Genomic DNA, 7056 nt, shown 5'->3' with positions numbered 1-7056 from the left:
CATTATTCAGACTTTTCATTGTAAAAAAAGTTCAGAAAAGTAGAGAGAATAATGAAATCAATGCATCACCTAGTTTTAACTGTATCAGTCAGGGAAGGCTATGTGATACTTCAGTAACAAACAATTCTGGTAGCCTTACAGAGACTTCTAAAGCAATAGAATTTATTGCTCTATGCCCAGCATAGGTTGGTGGAATAGTTGAGGACTGTACTTCATTTTAAGCATTGTTAGGAGACCCAGGTTGACAGAGGCTTCATGTTCTTATGATGACAACATCAAAACAAGAGCCTTTTGACTTTACAGCAGTGCAGGCTAGAGCAGTCTGGAGAGCCAATACAGATGACTAGATGCTTGCCCTTCAAGTACCTTATTATTCCTGCTCATGTGCCATCAGCCAGATCTAATAACCTGGCCACAATTGTACTAACTTCAGGGACTTTGGGGAGTGTAACTCTCCACGGATCAGAAAGTAGGGCGAACCAGATGTTGGTGAACATTAGTAATGTCTGATTCTGCTCTATTTGCTTTATTAATTTGGGGGGCTGTGTGTGGAATATTTTAATGTAAGCTATAGGCATGACATTGGCCCTGAAATATTTTGTTGTGTATCTCTATAAAATGACACCTTCCCGTTTTTCTGCAGCAGTTGCAATATGAGTTATAGACAGTATGATGATTCACCTCTAAATACTTAGGTATGCATTTCTTTTTTTTTAAAGAAAACTTTTACTTCATAATCTTATGATCATTATCATACCTAACAAAATAATTTCCCAGTATCTCCAACATCAATTCATAATCAAGTTTTCCAGTTATCTCAAAATCTGTCTTCCTGTGTAATCACCAGGGTCCAATTAAGGAGGGCACATTACATTATTATGCATAGTATAATCCCTGTTAATAAAGAATAGTTTCCTCCCACTCCCCCCCAGCCCTTTTTATATGACCTTAACTTTTTGAAGGGACATTTATACAACTGTACCCAGTTGTTCTGTGAAACATTCCACCTCCCAATTTCATGTATTTCCTTGGGAAGCTACTACACTTTTCCTTTGTCCTCTATTTGTCCATACACTGGAAGGCAGATAGGAAGGCTTCATTCAACTCAGGTTAACCATTTGGGACAAGGCCAGCTCCTCACGTTGTTCCATGACAGGAGGAGAGGCCTTCCGATGGCCCACACTTACTGATGCTAACTGACCCCACCACTTCCTTCCACAAGGGTAGTATTTCCCTCTTCCAATAACATGTGTGATATTTTTTGCACCATGTCAATTCCCCATTAAGCCTCAGAGAAAAACATTTTAAGAAGCAATACTCATTTGCAAATCTTCCAGGCAGTGACATTTCAAATAAACACAGAGAAGCTATGAAAACTAAGCAAGTCAATGTAGAAAACTGGCTGTTTGATTGTCTGAAGTTAGCAGGGAAAAGTCCAAATTCTATTTAATGCCTCTCCTTCCAGTTTTCTCATGTAGTCAAACCCCTGCTTTTGTGACCCCGACCTCTGGGCTTGCCCCACGGTGGGGGTTCCAGGTATTGTTTACAGACCCTTCCTGATCCCCAGGGCGGGTTCCAGGGTGCTGTCCCAGGTGCTGCCCTCTGTGCTAGGGAAGGTACCATCCACATCATGGCTTTGACTGTAGCTGATACACTGGTGAGTCACAAATTCAATGTATTAGCCAGGGTTCTCTGGAGAAACAGAAACAGAGCCAGTAGGATATATAAGGATTTAGAGATACATACGTACATATGTATGAGATATATATCTCTCTCAGGTACTACAGAGAGAGAGATTTATTAAAAGGATTGGCCCATGCAATTATGGAGGCTAAGAAGTCCCAGGATATGCCACCTGCAAGCTGGAGACCCAGGAAAGCTGGTGGTACAAATTCGAGGCTGATTCCGAAAGCTGAAAACCAGGGGTGCTGATGGCATAATTCCCAGCCTGAGGATAGGAGACCACATCCCAGCTCAGGCAGCCAGGCAGAGAATAAATTCTTCCTCTGCCTTTTTTACTATTCAGGCCTTCAATGGATTGGCTGAGGCCCATCTGCATCAAGGAGGCAGTCTCTTTACTCAGTCTATTGATTCAAATGTTAATCTCACCCGGAAACAACCTCACAGACACACCCAGAAATAATGGTTAGCCAAATACCCAAGCTCCCTATGATCCAGTCAAGGTGATTCATAAAATTAATCACCACAGTCAGTATTCCTGACCACTTCTGCTAACATGGCAGCCTCTCCATCCCCCATGTTCAAAAAGAGGTAGCACCACTGCAGAACAGCTCACTCTGCAGCTCAGATCTCTCCAGGAGCAGCTCCTTGGCATTGTATATAACTACTCAGGTGTTCCTTCAAGCTTCCTCCTGCTTATTAAAAAAAACTAACCAAATACCCACTCCATGTTAAAAAATCCAGTAATCCAAACAGCTCTTTGCAGCATCTCGGACCACCATCTCTTCCTTCCTGACATGCCATCCCAGCACGGGGAGATCTCCAGAAGCCATGGAAGAGGAACCCACTGGGGTTGTACTTGGTCTTGTCTCTTTATTCTCTTCTGATCTACAATAGTTGCCACGTTTCTTCTGTCTAGGATGTTGTCTCTTTTAGAGTCCCTGTGGGCCGGTTGTTCTCAGCATATTTGGATTCCGGGTTTCTTCGGTTATTTTCTTAGTTAGGCTCAGGCCTGCCTTTAGGCAAGACCACTTCGTGGGCGCTGTCACGGAGCGACCACTGTCCACCTCAAAGGAGGCTTGTAATTCCATCAGTCCTGCTCTAGTGCTGCTGTTCGATCACTTGATAATGGAGTTTTACATTTAATTTTTCCTGGCTGCTGCTGGAAGGGCGCCCCTTACATCTCTGGGTGTTAAAAATACTAGGATGTAGAGAGCACAGGAGATTTGGAATCTTAAAGGGGCAGAGGCAGCAAATCTGGCTAAGCCCTGAGGCCCAGAGACTGTGTCTGACACCTCCCACTGGGCTATGAGAGCACGGGAGGGGCTGAGGGGCCAGCCAGGTGAGGAGGACTGGGAGCTGCTGCTCTGTCACAGCGTCATGCCGCCCCTGCTGTGGGTGACCACAGTTGGAGTGGTGGAAGCATGCTGCACGTCACCTCATCTTCTTGGATTCATTCTCTCTGTCTGGCCATATTTGCCAGAAAACTCAGCCCTTCTCTGCCCTGTATTTCACATGGTCACTGGGATTCATGCTCCCTCAGGATGATCCTGTCTTCACAGCAGTGGCCCTGGAGCAGGATCCCCCTTTTCTCCTTCCTACTCTGCTGCTGCAGCAGCCTCCTGCCCTCTTTTCCTACCATTCCCTCTGCTTCTCCACCACCAGAGATTCTGTGTCCTGTTACAACCCAGCACACCCCTCCACTTCTACTTAAAACCCTTACCAGCTCTTCGTGGCTTACAGGGACAGTGCAAATATATTTGGATCACAAACTTCCCATCCTTCATCTTAAAGTGCAATATTTTAAATCAATGACTTTTGTTAGTTGAATATAGCATGTGTACAGAAAAGTGCAGAATCCCAAGTGCATGGCTTGGCAATCTCATAAAGTGAGTCCACCCAAAGCAGGAGACAGAATTTTGCCAGCATCCTAAAGCCCTCCTCCTCTCTTCCCCCAAGTACCCTATATCCCACCTCTCAAAGATCACCACTCTTCTAACTCTACAGAGTAGTTTTGCCCTTAAAGTTATATATATATATATATATATATATATATATATATATATATATATATATATATACATTTATATATATATATATATATATATAAATGGAATTATGCAGTATACTTTTAAGCCCAGTTTCTTTTTGCAATACTGTTTGTAAGATTCACCCAGGTTGTTCATGCCCTTCAGAGTGTTCATGGATTGTTATACAATACTTCACTGCATGAATATACCAAGATTAACTGATCTATTCCATGGTTGATGGATATGTATGTCATTTCCAGTTTTTAGTTATTCTGTGTAATGTTGCTCAGAACATTCATGTACAGGTTTTTGTGTGGTCATATGTCTGCAGAATAGCTGGTATATATAAGAATAAGAATATGTAACAAAAAATAAGAGTTGCATTATGTCCATATTTAGTAGATACTGACATGTTTCCAATTCCTGATACTAATTTACCTTCTTTACTAACAATGCTCCATAGCTTTGTCAACACTTGGTATTTTCAGCCTTTTAACTTTAACCATTCTGATGGGTGTATAGTGGACTTCACCGTGATTTTAATTTGCTTTTCTCTGATAACTAAGAATGCTAGGCACTTTTCATATTCTTATTAGTCAATTAGATATCCTGTATGGTGAAGTCTGTTCTTTTATGGGTTTTTAGGAGTTTTTAATATATTCTGATTATGACTCTTGTTGCTTATATGTACAGATAGAGATTATCTCCATCTGTGGATTGACAATTTATCCACCTAATGGTGCATTTTGATGAATAGCCATTCCTAACTTCAGGGGTAATACAACTCCTGAGAACTCTTCTTCCTTGGGATGTCAAAGCACCCTGCAGTTTTCTGGGCTCTCCTCTGGGCTTTGTGGTCTCCTGTGACTTTATCTAGTTAGCAGGGAAGAGTATAGGCACCTTTCCTTTGTCAGGAGAGACAGCTCTTTCTCAGGAGTCACACTTTACATTTCACTGACACATGGGGCCACATGTCCACCCCTAGCTGCAAGGGAATCTGTGAATATGGCAAAAGGGAATGGCTTTGGAAATGCCTATAAGTTTGCCCACCAGCACAGTCTGCATGAGAACGGAATTGAGCACCAGAGCCTCCTGATGTTACCAGCAAGTGGAAAGCACATTACTTGCCCCTCCCCTGTTGAAAGGTGTTGATTATGTGTAATCTTGAGTTGTGAAATATCATTCCACTGAAATTACATCATGAAACTTAGATATTATGATGAGTTACTGATAAAAGCAAAATGAGTATGAAAATACCTCCAGATGGAGTACCCATATGTTCATGTGTTTTAGTGTAATTTTCATATATAGGCATTTTTAATATGGAAAAGTGCACACTGAACACTGATCATCTTACACTGGAGAAGGGGAAGCCTTACATTTTCTTTCTGTACTTCTACACTGTATTTCTTTTATATTTTTATAACTTGAAAAATACTGTAAAAACATCTATCTATTTGAATCATGTTGGAGTCTGATCCTATTGACCAGGGATGAACTTTCTCAGCTTATGTTGTTAATTGAGTGGTGCTGGTATTTCTGAAATGATCTTCTGTTGGAAACCCTAAGAGTTGGCTGGATTTATGGAGTGGATAAAAAAATATAGGAGCTTTATTAAAACTCCACCGAATACTCACTATGCAAAGTTAAAGTTGCTTCTGGGCTGAACTGTGTCCTCTCAAAATGCATGTTTTGGGGTTCTAATCCCCCAGGACCTCAGAATGGGGCTGTATTTGGAGATGGGGCATTCAGAGAGGTAATAGTCAAAATAAGGTTTCCCCAAGACCTAATCCAATCTGACTGGTGTCCCCTTAAGAAGAGGAGATTAGGGCACAAACAGGCAGTGGGAAGATGTGAGGTCATAGGGAGATGACGTGGGTGTCTACATACCAAGGAGAGAGACCTCAGGAGAACCAGCCCTGCCAGTGCCTTGATCTTGGACTTCTAGGCTCCGGGACTGGGAGAGAATAAACTTTTGTTGTTTAAGCTGCATGTGTTACGGTACTTGTTACAGCATCCTTAGCATGCTAATACAGTCAACTAATACTAATATCTGGCATATCTTTGCTCCCTTTTTGTCCTACAGCTTTATGGAGGCATAATCGACAAAACTGTAATATACTTAAAGTGTATGATGTGATGGCCTGATGGAGGTAGACATTACAGGAGGATTCCCACGTTGAGGTGTCACATCTGTCACCTCACGTATTTAGTGTTCTGGTTTTTTTGGTCAGAACACTTAAGGTCTGTTCTCTTAGCAAATTTCAGTGATATGATACAGTGTTAACAATTACATCATGTTTTACATTAGATCCTCAGACGTTCAGATCTTACAGCTGAAAGTTTGTGCCCTTTCACCAGCCTCGCCCCATTTCCCCACCAACCCTGGCAATCACTGTTGCGCCATTTCTATGAGTTCAGCCTGGGCATGTCTTCATGTGAAAAAAAAAGATTACTGCCTCATACATTAAGCATTTGTTTAATGTTTCAGCTTTTAACTTTTAAAAGTTCTTCCATGATTCTTTCCTTTTCACCCTCAGGATAATTCAGTGAAATGAGGTCAGTCAGGTATTCTTGCATTACAAATATGGAAACTGAGGCACCAGGGGATTAAGTGACTCAAACAGTCACATGCCAAGTCAGGGGCAGACCAAGACCAGATTTGGAGGCGTGGTCTCCTGGGCCAGGGTGACACGGACCAGCAGGCGACAGCTCTAAAAAACCTGCCATGCACAGGAGAGTTTGGCCTTTGTCCCTTATGTAAGAGGTTCCCAGACTTTTACATTTCTTTTATCAGGTAAAATAATTAATAGAAAGCTGACATAAGGTCGTTGAATTTTTCTTTTACTAAGTAAAGAAACCACACTATTATCCTTTGAGTATGTACTTTGCCTTAGATAAAGCCTTCTCACTGCTCAACTTAATGCATTTTGTCTCCGCACTCTTCCAAGCCTCTTGGGAGGTTAATTAGAGACCCCTCGTCCCAGTGGTAAGTGTCTCTGTTTCTTCACTATTTCATTCAATTTTTACTCAGAAAAGTGACCTGTTAGTATTTTTTATTATGCTTTCATCACAGCTGATATCTAATTCAGTAACGTCATTTTTTACACTGAACAACACCAAGAATGTAGGAGAGTCATCATTTTCTACAAAAAAGTGTTGAATATATTTCCTTTATGAAAAACTCACTGTATTCTTCATTTTCACTAATTTCACAGAAGCAGAGTTTGGGGGTCCACTCCTACAGATGGTACTTTTCACATGTTATTGAGGATATGTGAATCACCTAAGGATCTTATTAGAATGCAGATTTCAGTGCTGGGTGGGGCCTGAGATTCTGTGGCTC

This window comes from Manis javanica, chromosome 2 (genome assembly GCF_040802235.1).
Source record: "Manis javanica isolate MJ-LG chromosome 2, MJ_LKY, whole genome shotgun sequence".
In the NCBI taxonomy this organism is placed as follows: Eukaryota; Metazoa; Chordata; class Mammalia; order Pholidota; family Manidae; genus Manis; species Manis javanica.
This window is presented reverse-complemented; position numbering follows the sequence as displayed.